Below are 17,178 nucleotides of genomic sequence, written 5' to 3' on the forward strand. Positions count from 1 at the left end.
AAGAAGGAACGAAAATGAATTATTTAGGCTATGTTATTTTAAATATTTGTACAGAGGGTTCTACATGGAACCCAAAAGCATTCTACCTAGAACCAAAAATGAATTTTACCTATAACCAAAAATGGTTCTCCTATGGGGACAGCCAAAGAACCCTTTGGGAACTCCTTTGGGAACTTTTTTTTCTAAAAGTGTGTGGGTAACTATGGGCCTTGGTCAAAAGTAGTGCACTACATAGGGAATAGGGTGCCATTTTAGACATAGGCACTCTTTGCATAAGTTAATTACGCCAATTTACTCCATACACACACCAGACCTCAGTTCAAATGGAATTTTAAATAATTTAAAATACTTTAGCTGGGCTTGAGTGAGCTTCCCTGGTGCAATGGAACCAATGAAATAGTCCCAAAAGTGCACATCCCGCTTTATACACTAAAGGCTGACTCAAGCATACGCACAAAGTATTTAAAATATTTAAACTACTATTTGAACCCAAGTCTGACACACAGTCTCCTAGCATCAGTCAGTGTGTTAAGTAGGCTACATTAGCTCCAAGGAGCGATGAGACATGATGGTTGCTGTAGACAGATGGCCAGAATTAAGCAGGTTACACATAATTTACGACAGACAGCCATCTCTCTCTCTCTCTCTCTCTCTCTCTCTCTCTCTCTCTCTCTCTCTCTCTCTCTCTCTCTCTCTCCGTGCAAATAGGCAGTGATTTTTGTAGGTATTTTTCTTAAAACTGCATTGTTGGTTATTAAGGGCTTGTAAGTAGCATTTCACTGTTGTATTCGACGCATGTGACAAATAAAATTGTATTATGTGACTTAGAATTAAATACAAATTAAATGAAAAATTACTTATTAGTGCCTTTGAGTTCATTTTTAGAAACACGAGTTTGGCCAGTCTGTGGCTTCTGTCTCATGCGATGGTGCCTGGAGAGCAGAGCCACTGGGGATGCTAAACACCCTTTTGGCCACTCTTGCCAGACTGGGCAGAGATGCAGAGTTTTTGAAATGTTTTCTATAGGTAGGCCTAAAGATTTTTAGGCAAAATATGCCAGGCCTACTGGGCCAAAATCAATTATGGCCCATTGTAGTGATAATAGAACAAACATTTACGAAAACGTTTAAGATATCCGATTTTTTGTTTATAAATAGTTTGATACAATGACACACTTAGTAATGTACCCACCTTGTTCCTTTCTTTTAGCATGCGCACGTAGTAAGTACACCATCATGCTTTTGGGATATGTGTCTTTTCAGATTCCACAATGATTCTTTAGTTGTGGACATTACATCACTACACTCCCTCTCGTCTTTGTTGTGGACATTACATCACCACACTCCCTCTCGTCTTTGTTGTGGACATTACATCACCACACTCCCTCTCGTCTTTGTTGTGGACATTACATCACCACACTCCCTCTCTTCTTTGTTGTGGACATTACATCACCACACTCCCTCTCTTCTTAGTTGTGGACATTACATCACCACACTCCCTCTCTTCTTTGTTGTGGACATTACATCACCACACTCCCTCTCTTCTTTGTTGTGGACATTACATCACCACACTCCCTCTCTTCTTAGTTGTGGACATTACATCACCACACTCCCTCTCTTCTTAGTTGTGGACATTACATCACCACACTCCCTCTCTTCTTAGTTGTGGACATTACATCACCACACTCCCTCTCTTCTTAGTTGTGGACATTACATCACCACACTCCCTCTCTTCTTAGTTGTGGACATTACATCACCACACTCCCTCTCTTCTTTGTTGTGGACATTACATCACCACACTCCCTCTCGTCTTTGTTGTGGACATTACATCACCACACTCCCTCTCGTCTTTGTTGTGGACATTACATCACCACACTCCCTCTCTTCTTAGTTGTGGACATTACATCACCACACTCCCTCTCTTCTTAGCTGTGGACATTACATCACCACACTCCCTCTCGTCTTTGTTGTGGACATTAGATCACTACACTCCCTCTCGTCTTTGTTGTGGACATTAGATCACTACACTCCCTCTCGTCTTTGTTGTGGACATTACATCACCACACTCCCTCTCTTCTTAGTTGTGGACATTACATCACCACACTCCCTCTCTTCTTTGTTGTGGACATTACATCACCACACTCCCTCTCTTCTTTGTTGTGGACATTACATCACCACACTCCCTCTCTTCTTTGTTATGGACATTACATCTCCACACTCCCTCTCGTCTTTGTTGTGGGCATTACATCTCCACACTCCCTCTCTTCTTTGTTGTGGACATTACATCACCACACTCCCTCTCTTCTTAGTTGTGGACATTACATCACCACACTCCCTCTCTTCTTAGTTGTGGACATTACATCACCACACTCCCTCTCGTCTTTGTTGTGGACATTACATCACCACACTCCCTCTCTTCTTTGTTGTGGACATTACATCACCACACTCCCTCTCTTCTTAGTTGTGGACATTACATCACCACACTCCCTCTCTTCTTTGTTGTGGACATTACATCACCACACTCCCTCTCTTCTTTGTTGTGGACATTACATCACCACACTCCCTCTCGTCTTTGTTGTGGACATTACATCACCACACTCCCTCTCTTCTTTGTTGTGGACATTACATCACCACACTCCCTCTCTTCTTAGTTGTGGACATTACATCACCACACTCCCTCTCTTCTTAGTTGTGGACATTACATCACCACACTCCCTCTCTTCTTTGTTGTGGACATTACATCACCACACTCCCTCTCTTGCTCTTGGTCCTCATCTTTGTCACCTTGATTTAGCACCTGTGTGTTTTATCAGTTTCTTTATGAAAATATTTAGACAATAGCTGAAGCAAGGGGCTGTAGGTAGCAGCACACAAGTAGACTACAAATGCATGCTGGGCCGAGCATGCCCTGAGCTGGTGAAGTGAGCGCTACTTGGAGCGAAATTGGAGTGGGCGAGATGGCCAACGCTCCAGCTTTTGGGAATCTCGCTCCATGCTCCAGTCAAATTGGGCACGCTCCGCTCCAGTTCTGCTCCACTCACATACTCTGGTACATAATGTCACTGTGTTAGTGGAATTAAATGATTCCTACAATATACTAATTAATTAAATTCAATCTGTCTATTTATAAGAATTTGTAAGATACTTATTAACATAAAATAGACAGGATACAGTCATATTAAAAGTAGATAATAGTGTTTATTCTCGGAGCACGCTCCCATTTGATCATAAACACAGATTTATATACAAGATATGATGTCATAGATTACAGAATTAAGTCTCATTGTCCTGACAAATAGAAAACAGGTTCAAAAGTTCATTCTAACCTCACAGGGCACTCACATGAAACACCATATAATCATTTATCCTGAAGGCTCACTATAATTGATTACCACTTTAGCAGACAACTCAAGATAATAGAAGACCTAAAAAGTTATCTAAACACCTCAGGGCTAAGTTGGGTCAGTTCAACCATAGTTTAACGACCCTTTCTGCTTATTTTATGACCCACAACACAAATCTCTTTTCCCCAGACATGCAGAGTTCAATTAGTTATAGTTTTATCTAAAGCTAGAATTTGTTTTAACTATTTATTAACAAAATTCCTAACAATCCACCCTAAATAACAAAACAATTCATAGCTACATATCAAATATCATATAAAAACATAAATGTTTATACAAGAATAAAACCACATCAATACATGTATTTACACTCCATCAACATCAATGACTGTTCTAACCTATATCAGAAACATAACTCCATATTTAGGATTTTTCGTTACAGTCTTCATTAAAGAAACAATCTATCCATTGAAACATGTAACCGTCTAAATTCTCTAAACGTCAAATACAGTCTCGTCCAATCTCGGTTCCTCATAATTAAAAGATCCGGAGTCATGTTCCACTAGATCCGGGCCCATACATTCATCCTTCAACTGGTCAGAGCCTAGAATTGGTCCGTACTTCATCATCTGTTGTGTCATCGATTTCTCCAGAATCCTGGTGGAAATGAGAACTTTCACACACGGAATCAAACCACATCCGCACAAAACTAACACAGTCACACAGGTGAAGGTAGCCCATAACACAGTAATCATGACATTTTTCCATTTCCCAAACATACTGTCAAACCAATTAGTCAGAGAAGTATCCACCCCTGAGTTCACTGCCAACTCGTGAGCTAGGGTGGTTAAACCTGCCAAGGACTTGGTCACTGATCCATTCGGCGCTGTGTTACTTGGGATAAACGTACAGCACATCGACCCGAATAACACACAAACCCCACCCTTTCTGCCAATAACAGATCTATCTCGATTCTATTCTATTCTGCCAAGCCATTCATTACATATCTGGTATAATTGATCTAGTCCACATTCTTATTGAGAGTGGACCACTAGAAAATACTTGACTCTAATCCTGCTAAGATCTAATTCCTCGCTTTGAATTGGATCTGAGTAAGGGTAAAGAGCATGCCTAACTGCACTAGTGCACAACTACCGTTCCAATTGGTAGGCAGGTTAGGTCACAGCTTCATACCTCCACACTCTAAACCTTTTCATCTGCCAGTCAGGTCCTCATTGTCTTCTCAGTTGTAACATTCTCAGTCCTATTGCATGTACTGACTCCCCCTACTTCCCATCCGTGTGTTATGTAGTGATCCATAAAATCCTGTCACCGTGAAAGAGAAAATCTGGATGTAATCGTCACCTGGTGACACATATCACAGATCAATGCAACTGTCATAGTTCAGCTTCCTGCCCTCTTGAACCGCTTTATCATACAGGCCATTTCATGGGTGTAGCAATTCCATCAAATGGAAAGGAAATGGTTATGAACTGAGGTTTTGCTGAGGCATGCCTAACCATAGGTTAGAATCCCATAACAGTTTCCACCTCAATCACTTCCTTAAAATCTTTCATCTGAACCATCCACATCGGCCTTGGCTCTGGACAACTCTACGGTCAGTATCTGCTTTGTCTGGGGCTCTGCTTGTATTCTGGCTGACTATCATCTGCTCTAACTTCTCGTACTCGGAATGGCACTAGGTTGTCAACTGAAACCCTTACTTTCACTACTCTCCATCGTCCATACTGGGTATGTAGATTTATGTATCCCTCTCTCATGATGTGAGCTATAACCTGTTTCCATGAACTACACAAGGACTTGCATAGATGTCTTCCACAATGGCTGCTCTTAGTCCTAAACTTCCAAGGAGTCAGAGGCCCCATTTGGTCTACATAAAACTCCACTGAGACTTCCTTCCCAATCCCACTCTCACTTCCTGTTTATCCAGATCAAGTGATCTCTTATGCTTGGTTAATACAAAATCCTCATTGTCTAACTATGTGTCAATATTACCCTCTGGCCTTCTTGGGGTTCATGGTGTATCAGGAATATGGCTCCCACAACCAGACAGCTCAGGATGGACCGCCCACCTATAAAGCCCCACCCTCTCCCAGAGAAAACATCATCAGCAAGAAGCCAGACACACTTTCACTTCTATGAACAAACACAGGGATGAAATGACGGGAAAAGGAAATTTTCATCCGAGAGATGGCCCCCAGAATTCTGTTAATTCCAGTTCTCCTCTCGGACACTGTGCTTGTTCGACAGTGTCAATGTGTCTTACCCCTCCCTCAGTGTGATATGAATCCTGGTAGCTCTTTCAGCTAGCTGTTAACAGGAGTCCCTGGTATGGTCCCCTCAACAGGCCTCAGGGACTGGATTGAGTGACTTCACCTGTAATTCACCTGTAGTGCATAAAATCTTGGACATACAGGTTTGGTTAAACAAACAACCTTTTCATGTAATTAACAATACTTCTTTCTATTTCTATATCTGCTTGTTTAGCTAGATTTTTTTTATTTATTAGTTTATCATCCAATAGGCCACATCCTATCCTAGACCAACACTTACCCATCCCCCTTTGTTACCTGTCTCTGCCAGGTAACAACCTTGCCTAACCTAACCAATGACTTAGGTAAAATTAGTGTAAATTATCCTTATGTTTGACATTATCATGTAGGAACGCCCCTTTCATTCGCCGCATGTCCAATTCTCCCTTGGGCGTCCATTCATATCTATCCTTTTCCAATTCTCTGTCAAGTGACTTATCTACTTTCAAAGGTATCTGTGCTGCTTATATATGTTCTTAAATATATATATTTATTGATTTAAACCGTATCCTTTTCCTCACCTAACTTATTTCACAGCCTATCTTGCTCCTGTCCTGGTCCCCCCTCTCCACTCTGCTCTCAAACCTTCAAGATCTCAACAGTGCATGGCAGACCCCTCTGTATGCCTTTTTCTCATAATAGTCAATAACAACTATGTGTTCCATCCAAATATTAACTAAGTGTCTCACTGTTTTGGCTTTATCTAAAATCATGGATTTAAAAAAACATGTCGTATAGTGTCAATCTCTAAAATCCTTACATAACTTTAATCAACCTATCAATAATCCCAAATCATCACACATGTCATATACCCCTGTCAATTTTAATACTATTTAAATAAAAATATTCTAATGGCCAAAACAAATGGTAACCATATCAAATCCTTTCTTTACTAATAAGCTCTCTCCCCCAGGAGTCCACTGTTTTTTATTAAATAATAATATTGGTTAAACTTAAACTCAGTCTCACAAATAATTAACATATGTTTTACAGTGTGGATACCTTATCCACAGTAAATTACCACTCCTAAGAACTAAAACTTATTTCTTCTCATAAATAATTTGAAATCTTATGTATTTTCCTGCCCTATTAGCTTAAAATGTCTCTTGTCCAAACCTCAATGTATCATATCTTCCCTAATTTATTATTGATGACAAAGGGGATTTTTCCAGTTGTAATACCAAATCAATAATAGTCAATTAATTTACCTCAAAACTAGTATCCCAAATGACAACAAATGCATTATCTACATGGCCCTCCCCTGAAGCTGATCAGACTTCAAGAGACAGCCATGATAAAGGTCAAAGGCTATACCCCCCCTGTATAGTCATGTTCCTAGACATTTTAAAGAACCCTTTATCCTTAAAATCAAAAAATTCACTTGTGTAATTAAAACTCAGAAGATAAAAACTCATAAAACTCCATATGTGAGCATGCCTCTTTAAAATACCTTTGCACTAAAACAAAACAGTCCTAACAAATGTTTAATGTGTGTATATTTGCAAACCTTAATGAAAAAACAAAGACCTTTCAGGCCCTTTCCAATTTGGTCGTTTATGGCCTCAATCTCACTCCTCAATCTCTCCCCAAGATAATAGTCCCAGGAAACATTCAAGAGACCATAAAACTCCCACTTTCCCAGGAAAAACACAAAACGCCTAACTAGCATTCACTCTGCTACATCGATTCAGAAACTGAAAAGTGAACCATTAACCCAACCTAAAGATAATTTCCAATTTACCTCAAATCATTAATCATAAATTTTAAACAACGTCCATGTATATTCCTACTTAAGTGAACATGCTAGCCTTAGATGCAATTAACCTGATATTTATCATCTAACCGTATTACTTTTTTCCTCTGTCGCAAATTTCTTACATTTCTCAGTGTAAGAAATCAGTAATTTAATCCCAGGTATTTAATAAAAATGTAAACGTATTTTCCCATGGCTCCTTCAACTTACATATTTTAGATAACTTCCATCCGTCCCGGAAGAAGGAATCCTACTTAAACACACCAGAATACAATGTTTATAATCAATAACCATCAGAATCCATTATTACTATGTTTTACGATTCAGACATTCAGATCTCCCTTCACACAGGTGAATATAGTCCAATAAACACCATAAATCAATGATGCCTACCTAGCGAATCTGTTGCTAGTTTTTAGCATCTTTCCTAACTACCCTGACGATTTACAGCTACTTTTAAAAATGTATCTGGAAATGTTTATCAACTTCTGAAAAGTGACTCAAAACCATAATGGATGCATTTTCCTTCTAAGTGACACAAACACTTTTCTCTGCCACACCCCAGTCACAACATCATTGCCGTGGCGACAAAAGTGCCTTGTGAGTGATGTCATCAACAGGCGCTCAACCCAGACCCAAGCCGCAACGACTTTAAATGAATTGTAAATAATTGTTGGCTGTCTGCAGCAACAGTAGTACGGGTTCGATAAACCAAACCCAATTTATCACAAAGGTTGGATCTTGAATAGAATTTACAACGTCAATCAACATCTCTCAATCAAAACTATACTGCCAGAATTATAGAAAATAGTGTACCTGAACAATGGCCAAATAATTATAATATTCCGATGGGCACAACTTTATCGTATTTCTCCGTTATTCTTTAGAATTCATCAGATTTAGTAACTATCTCTTCCTTGATTCAGCATTTTAATTACGACTATATTCCCAATACATTATTCAAACATATAATTTAGGCAACAGACATCGTCTTGCATCGAAATTCGCTTCGTTATTATTTTAAGTGGAACGAATTAGTCTATTAATTTAACCTATACAATCTATTAAAACGTTCAGTTTATATCTTATACAAACACTAGCAACTATAACTTTCTAAGCAAAACATACAAATAGTTTAATTAGAATCAAAAACTCTGATTCTAGTCAAAGCATTTACCGGGAACCGAACCCGAGACTCTCGCGTTCCAGACGAGAATTCTACCACTGATCCACCAAAGCCTTGTAGACAATAACACATTATCCTTATTTAAACCCACTTTACCTTTATCTGTATTCTTGGTGACAACACAGAAACTACAAAAATAGCCCTCATTTAAAAGCTACAAGCCTTATTCCGGCTATATTTCCCCCATGCCAAATTAATAGATTAGCAGTCAAACAATAAAATCAACATTTATAGACTAGGAAACAGATCTCGTGCCTTTTAATAAATGTAGATTATGTTTACTCATGTAACATATTTCTTCCAGCACCACCATCAAGAACGCAACTGTTTTTTCTCCCGATAGTCGCGCCTGACCTTTCCCTTAGTTATATTACAATCTCGGTGATTGTGTCCAATCCTGTCACAATGTTTGCAGGGAGTGTTACATTCCCGGGCGAAATGTCCAGTTTCATTACAATTAAAACATTTTCTCTTTTTCTTTGGACTCGCATTTCCCACTTTTCTCGACTTATTTTCTTTCTCTACTCCGACTATTCCTCCTTCGGCTTCAGCAGACTCCACAATTTTGGGTGGTAGTACCGTTATCTCCTGCAGCCGTATTCTCACCACTACTATCTCATCAACAGTATTACCTCTGTATATCTGGTCTACTAGAGAAGGACATAGTATTTGACTCCCACCCCCCTCCATTCGGCTAACTTTTTCATCTGTGGGAGCGGAGTGCAGTGTATTTTGTCTCTCTTTAGATTTCTTTCTGTTACCACCCTCTACTCTTTTCCTAGCTTCCGAAAGCCAGACTCTAGCTGTGTATAACCCCTGTTTATTCTGCTTCTTCTCATCCTCACCACACTTCTTATGTATCTGTTTGATAAGCAATTCTAGTTTTTCAACATTTAGCCTACCATCAAATCCATAATGTTTACTCCATTTTGGACAGAATTCTAAATTACTCTTATCTTTCAGTTCCATAAAACGCTGGTCTCCCGTTAATACCGGGACCTCCTTGGAGGATTTACTACCCATGTTTGATAAATCCTGGCCTTTACTAGTAGTTATGGTATTATCACCTATCTATGTCTTTTTATTTATTTATTTATTTCTCTATGTGTGTGTTACTACTTTTACCGCTCTCACAATTTAGGTGAATAGATTTCTATTTTATGTGCGTTCCACTTTTACCCAAGTTATAATCTATGTGTATGACTTTATATGAATCTCTTCCTTGGAAACTTTATCTATAGCGTTGTTATCGATCGAACATTAGATCTTACTTTTAACTATCAGTTATTAGCCAGGGGACTTACTTCCCTGGTCAAACTCTGGTTGTATTTATCCAAATCTCACTTCGCTATATTAAGTTTCCCTCCCACTCTTTTGGATATTCCCTTTCAGTATTGAATAGGATCAGTTATTCCGTTCGCCTAGGATTACCCTGCCTTCTCACCAAACCGAATTTATCCTCACCTGTTTTAATATCTTTCTGCTATCTTTCATGGTCAGCCTACGTCTCCCAGACAGATAGACTATTTAGGTTAAAACTTTATTTGGGTATGTCTTTTGAATTAATGGCTGTCCTATTTGTACAAAACGACCGTCCTATCTAACAACACTTACTATATCCTCCCTAAATAATCCTTACGGCTTGCAAGGCCAGGATCATTTAAAGCAATATTTTTTTTTCGGTCATGCACCCACCATAGGTCTTTTCGGACCTATAACAACTTCCTTGTATTTCGGTCATACAAGTAACCCACAATATGTTTGGAATAGAGAAGCTACTATTATTGATAAATGCTAAACACGTTTAGAACTTAAAATCAAAGATAACTTACATCATACCCCCCACATTTCGAGAATAAAGACTATTTACCTTCGTCTTGCAGACTGGGAAAAGCAATGCTGGTTTGATTCCGTCACCGTCTCTGTCTACCTCAGATATATATATATACCGGCCTGTTGTTTAACCTCAAATCAGAGGCCAGGACTTTAAATAACGGGTCTTGACCCGCCCGTGCACTGTTTTCGGCTAGTATCTTCGGATGACAGAGGCAAAGTTTGGAAATCCACTCGAAGGACCAATTGTTAGTGGAATTAAATGATTCCTACAATATGCTAATTAATTAAATTCAATCTGTCTATTTATAAGAATTTGTAAGATACTTATTAACATAAAATAGACAGGATACAGTCATATTAAAAGTAGATAATAGTGTTTATTCTCGGAGCACGCTGCCATTTGATCATAAACACAGATTTATATACAAGATATGATGTCATAGATTACAGAATTAAGTCTCATTGTCCTGACAAATAGAAAACAGGTTCAAAAGTTCATTCTAACCTCACAGGGCACTCACATGAAACACCATATAATCATTTATCCTGAAGGCTCACTATAATTGATTACCACTTTAGCAGACAACTCAAGATAATAGAAGACCTAAAAAGTTATCTAAACACCTCAGAGCTAAGTTGGGTCAGTTCAACCATAGTTTAACGACCCTTTCTGCTTATTTTATGACCCTGTCACGTTCCTGACCTATTTCTGTTAGTTTGTTATATGTGTTAGTTGGTCAGGACGTGAGTTTGGGTGGGCATTCTATGTTTTCTGTTTCTGTGTTGGTTTTTTGGGTTGCCTGGTATGGCTCTTAATTAGAGGCAGGTGTTTGGCCTTCCTCTAATTAAGAGTCATATTTAGGTAGGCGTTTTCACAGTGTTCGTTGTGGGTGATTGTCTTCCGTGTCTGTGTATATGTTTGCACCATACGGGACTGTGTACGGTTTGTTCGGTTTGTGTAGCCTATGTTTCCTATTCGTGCGTTCTTCTTGTTTTATGTAAGTTCGTCATCTAGGTCTGTCTACCCCGTTTGTTGTTTTGTTAGTTTAGTCAAGTTCGTGTTTTCGTTAACCCTCCCGTTGTCCTTCTATTATGCCTAGCACACAGTGCCCCCCCCCCCCCCCCCCCCCCCCCGGGTCACTCTGTCCCGTCTTGGCTAAAGGCCCAGTGGGCACAAGTGTGACAGTATGGGTGTGAACAGCCTTTGCAGATGTATTTCTTACACCTGCAGCACGCTGTGTGTGTCTTGGCGTCCTTCTTGGGTGGGCAGACCTGACACCTCTTCCTCTTACTCGCCCCCAGCGGGGCGGCCGGGCCGGCGGCTCGCTCGCGGGCCTGCGGACGAGCCTCGGCGGATACACGCTCGCCCCGTATGACTTTGACAAGTGCGGACGCGGCTTCGGTGCGGGGGAGACGCTGCCTTCTTTGGATCAAGGGCTTCACGAGCGCCTTTCCGAGCTGCTCCAGGAACACCCTCCTCTTGTTCCGCTTCCCGGGCATCCAGTCGGGGTTGATCTCTCGCCATATGACAAAGGCGTTGTAGGAGGACACGTCGAGGATGTTGTGGAAGATGACCAGGGGCCAGCGGGCGGTCATCCGTCTGCAGCTGTAGGTCCCGACCACCTTGTCTAGGTTGTCCACGCCGCCCTTGTTGCAGTTGTAGTCTAGGATGAGGGCCGGCTTCCGGTCTCGGCGATCGCTGACGTCGGGCTCCGCGTGCCGCGTGCTCAGAAGCAGCACGTTCTTATTTCTCTTTGCCAGGTAGGACACTAGAGTGGCGGTGGGCGTGAAGGCGAACCTGGAGGACGAGACCTGTCTGCCCTTGGACTGGAGCAGCGCGGGAGGGAGCTCGGGCTTGTTCTTTCGCACCGTGCCCACCATGGTGAGGTTCCTCTCGAGGAGCCGCTGCCCGAGTTCGTAGGAGGTGAAGAAATTGTCACACGTGACGTTGTGACCGGCCGGCAGTCCCTCGGTCAGATTGAGGACGACGCGCGCGCCCTGGTTCTTCTCGGGGCATCCGCCGGCCGCCTTGCCGGTGTACACTTGCATCTTCCAAGCGTAGCTGGACTTGGCGTCGCAGGCCACCCACGACTTGATGCCGTATTTGGCCGGCTTGCTGGGAATGTACTGTCGGAAAGGACAGCGTCCTTGAGGGGAGGGAGAGGAGAGGGAGAGGAGAGGGAGAGGAGAGGGAGAGGAGATTAGCAGGAGATTAGCAGCGTCATGAGTTACCGGCTCACCATCGGGGCGCACTGCGTTTACGTTACACGCAGCCGCAGCCGCCGCCCGTGCCACTGCCCATTGCTACTGCTGCCCATTGCTACTACTGCCGATTGCTACCGCTGCCCGTGCTACTACTGCCCGTGCTCTCTACGCTACACGTACATACACAGATACATTGACTACTACCGCTCTCTATGCACAGATACATAGACTGCCCGTGCTCTCTACGCCACGCGTACAAACACAGATACATAGACTGCCCGTGCTCTCTACGCTACGCGTACAAACACAGATACATTGACTGCTACCGCTCTCTATGCACAGATACATAGACTGCCCGTGCTCTCTACGCCACGCGTACAAACACAGATACATAGACTGCCCGTGCTCTCTACGCTACGCGTACGTACACAGATGCATAGACGGTACCTCTGAACGGGACCAGTTGTTCGTCCACCGTCACTTCAGGCCCCGGGTTGTAGAGGGCCTGCAGCCGCTCCTCCCACAGGTCCCACACCTCTCTCACGGCCGCCAGTCTGTCGGTGGCGAGTCTCGCGGGTCTCGACTGGCGGTCGTCGAATCGCAGCAGCCTCGAGTACTTGTGAAACGCCTTGAGCGGCATGGTGGCGCGGAACACAGTCCTGCCGCTCTCGGCGTCCCACAGGCTGGCCGCGGCCTCGCCTCGGGACCTGTAGACGCCGGCTAGGATCAGCAGCCCTACGTAGGCGCGCAGGTCGGTGGAGTCCATGGGTCGCCAGCCGTCTCCGTATTTTCTCACCCCCTGCAGATTGGTCATGTCCACGATGATCCTTTCTATCGCCGGTGTGACAAACAGCCGGAAGGCGGACTCGATGTCGAGCGCTCGCGACGCGGCGTAGGCCGTGGGGCCCGGCGTCACGGCGGGGCAGGGCGGGCGGATGGCGCGGGGCCGGTCCGGGCCGCGATAGGCCGCGGAGGACCATTTGATTTTGCCGTTTTTCGACAGCAACGTCTCCCTTTCTCGCTCTGGCTCTCTGGCTCGGGCTCTGTCTGGCTCTCGCTCTCTGTCTCGCTCTCGGGCAGCGGCCGCGTCTCCCTCCGGCTCTTCCTCCGGCTCTTCCTCCGGCTCTTCCTCCGAAGAGGAGCACGACCTCGAGGCCGAGTCGTCTCCGTAGTCGTCCGCGTCGCGCTCGGGGTTGTATTCCTCACCGTCTTCATCTTCCGAAACGTCCTCCTCTTCGGAATCGCAGTAGTCTTCTTCGTCTTCTTGGTCGACGCTGGAGGATATCTGTTCCAGGACCTGAGCCGCGCTGAAACCGGGACTGCGAGGCGTCGTAGGCGGAGGCAACACGCTCGGCGGGGTCGTATTCCTCGTCGTCCTCGTCCTCGTCGTCGTCCTCATCATCGTCCTCATCTTGTTCTTGTTGTTGTTCTTGTTCTTGTTGTTGTTCTTCTTCTTCTTCTTCTTCTTCCTGACAATATTAGTAGGCTCTCTACGCCCTGCTTACTGTCGTAGGCGGAGGGCTCACGCTCGGCGGGGTCGTATTCCTCCTCGTCGTCGTCCTCGTCGTCGTCCTCTTCTTCTTCTTCTTCTTCCTGACAATATTAGTAGCCTCTCTACGCCCTGCTTACGGTGGCCACGTGAATGGGACGAGGCACGCGAATGGACGAGGTGCGTGGTCGGCCATGCCTGCTCCTTCGGCCCTTCGGCCCTTCAGCCCCTTGGCCCCTTCGGTCCCATCCGGGACGCTCGGCAGGACTAACCGCGTGATAGCACCGAGGTCGTGCACAGAGTTGGTGGGGACAACTGGTCCCTGCCGGGGTCACTCCGACCCGGCCCAGACAGAGGGGAACAACTCCTAACACAGGCCCCGGGTCACTCCGACCCAGCTCAGACAGGGGTAGGAGGGGAGGGTTTACAACATACACCTTGCTAACGCCGCCGGGGTCACTCTGACCCCAGGCCCCCGGAACAGAGGGGAACAACTCATAACGCAGGGCTTACAACAGGGCTCGGGTCACTGTGACCCGGCCCAGACAGGGGTAGGAGGGTTACAACATACACCTTGCTAAACGCTGCCGGGGTCTCTCTAACCCACACAGACACTGGGAATCGACTCGTAACGCTGGCCGGTGGTCACTCTGTCCCGCCGAGGCAAGGGGAAGGTTGTCTAACAACAGCCATACCCGAAAGGCACAATTTCCACAACCAAGGGAAAGTAGTTTGTAGGGGGGCGTTTTTAGATTCGATATCCAAACTCACACGGGGCCCAAGGGCCCGTTGGGGCAGACACGCCGTATTCGACACAGGCCCTTGCCCGGAATGTTGAGAGTGTCAATTTTGGGGCAGGACCTTTTACTAGTATCCAGCAGGTGGTGGTGTTGGGTCACTGTGACCCCGGCCTGCCAGGGTCTCTCTGACCCACACAGACACGGGGGAAGCGACTGGTAACGCTGCCGAGGGTCACTCTGACCCCTCTGACGTCACTATGACCCCGCCCACACAGGGGCAGGGGCAGGAGGGTTACAACATACACCTTGCTAACGCCGCCGGGGTCACTCTGACCCCTCTGACGTCACTATGACCCCGCCCACACAGGGGCAGGAGGGTTACAACATACACCTTGCTAACGCTGCCGGGGTCACTCCGACCCACACACAGACACGGGCAATCAACTCGGAACTGCCCGGGGTCGCTCTGACCCGCCGAGACAACGGGAGGGTTAATAAAATTATGTCATTTCACTACGCTGCGCCTTGGTTCCCTCAATACTCCTCCTCTTCAGATGAAGAGGAGGAGGACTGCCGTTACAGACCCACAACACAAATCTCTTTTCCCCAGACATGCAGAGTTCAATTAGTTATAGTTTTATCTAAAGCTAGAATTTGTTTTAACTATTTATTAACAAAATTCCTAACACACTGTCACCTTCCTGACCTGTTGTCTGTTATTTTTGTATGTGTTTAGTTGGTCAGGGCGTGAGTTGGGGTGGGCATTCTATGTTTTGTGTTTCTATGTTTAGGTCATTGGTAATTAGCCTTATATGGTTCTCAATCAGGGACAGGTGTTTGACGTTTCCTCTGATTGAGAACCATATAAAGGTAGGCTGTTCACACTGTTTGTTTGTGGGTGGTTGTCTTCCGTGTCTGTATGTCTGTTCGTACCACACGGGACTGTAGCGTTTTGTTTGTAGTCTGTACCTGTTCGTGCATTCTTCGTGTTATTATGTAAGTTCTCTAGTTCAGGTCTGTCTACGTTCGTTTTGTTATTTTGTAATCTTTCCAAGTGTTTTTTCGTGTGCGTCTTCGTCGTTTAATAAATCATTATGTTTTCAAAACCTGCTGCATTTTGGTCTGATCCCTACTCCGCCTCTTCAGACGAAGAGGAGGAGAGAAACCGTTACAGAACCACCCACCAACGAAGGATCAAGCAGCGGGTTAACGGGCAGCAGAGACAGCAGCAGGTGTACAAGGAGGAATGGACATGGGAGGAAATCCTAGACGGAGAAGGACCCTGGGCAGAACCAGAGGAGTGTCGCCGCCCCAAAGCGGAGCTGGAGGCAGCGAAAGCGGAGAGGCGGCAATATGAGGCAGCACGGAAACAAGGCTGGAAGCCCGCAAGTCAAACCCAAAAATTTCTTGGGGGGGGGGACTCTCGGGGAATGTAGTTGGGTCAGTCAGGAGACTTGAGCCAGCTCCTCCTGCTTTACATAAGGAGCCGGTGAGGGCGGATTTGGAGGTGAGTGACGCAGAGACAGTAAAGAAGTTAATGGAGAAATTGGAGGAGAAAAATATGAGGGATGTACTGGTTTGGTGCATGAGGCACGGCATCCGTCCGAATGAACGTGTTGGTGAGTTAATGTCACTGGGAACAGCTCTCCATACTCGTCCTGAGGTGCGTGCTAGCCGTCTGGTTAAGACAGTGCCTACACCACGCACCAAGCCTCCTGTGCGTCTCCAGAGTCCTGTGCGTCCTGTTACTGCCCCCCGCACTAGCCCTGAGATACGTGTTCCCAGCCCAATACCACCAGTGCTGGCACCACGCACCAAGCCTCCTGTGCGTCTTCAGAGCCTTGTTTCTCCTCCATGCACTCTCACTGTGGTGCGTGTCTCCAGCCCAGTGCCTCCAGTTCCGGCACCACGCATCAAGCCTCCTGTGCGTCTCCAGAGCCCTGTACGCACTGATCATTCTCCCCGCACTCGCCCTGAGGTGCGTGCCCTCAGCCCGGTACCACCAGTCCCGGTACCACGCACCAGTTCTATAGTGCGCCTCAAGAACTCAGTGTGCCCTGTTTGTTTTCTTTATTTTTTGGTTTGGTCAGGGTGTGACAAGGGTGGTTTGTTTAGTTTTTGTATTTGTCTAGGGGTTTTGTCTATCTATGGGGATTTGGTATGGTCTAGGGGATTGTAGGTTTATGGTGGCCTGAATTGGTTCCCAATCAGAGACAGCTGTTTCTCGTTGTCTCTGATTGGGGAGCCTATTTAGGTTGCCATTTTCCATGTTGGTTTTGTGGGTAGTTGTTTT

The 17,178-nt window shown here is 45.0% G+C and overlaps 1 long non-coding RNA gene across 1 annotated transcript; it reads right to left on the reverse strand.

Moving 5' to 3' along the window:
- Positions 1 to 3,177: 3,177 nt before the first annotated feature.
- Positions 3,178 to 11,246, reverse strand: LOC129857218 (uncharacterized). Its single transcript, XR_008759883.1, has 2 exons — positions 5,360 to 11,246; positions 3,178 to 4,000 (listed from the first exon to the last, which is right to left on the reverse strand). It is a non-coding gene; the product is annotated as an uncharacterized LOC129857218 (long non-coding RNA).
- Between the last annotated feature and the right edge of the window lie 5,932 nt (positions 11,247 to 17,178).

This window comes from Salvelinus fontinalis, chromosome 6 (genome assembly GCF_029448725.1).
Source record: "Salvelinus fontinalis isolate EN_2023a chromosome 6, ASM2944872v1, whole genome shotgun sequence".
Classification (NCBI taxonomy): Eukaryota; Metazoa; Chordata; class Actinopteri; order Salmoniformes; family Salmonidae; genus Salvelinus; species Salvelinus fontinalis.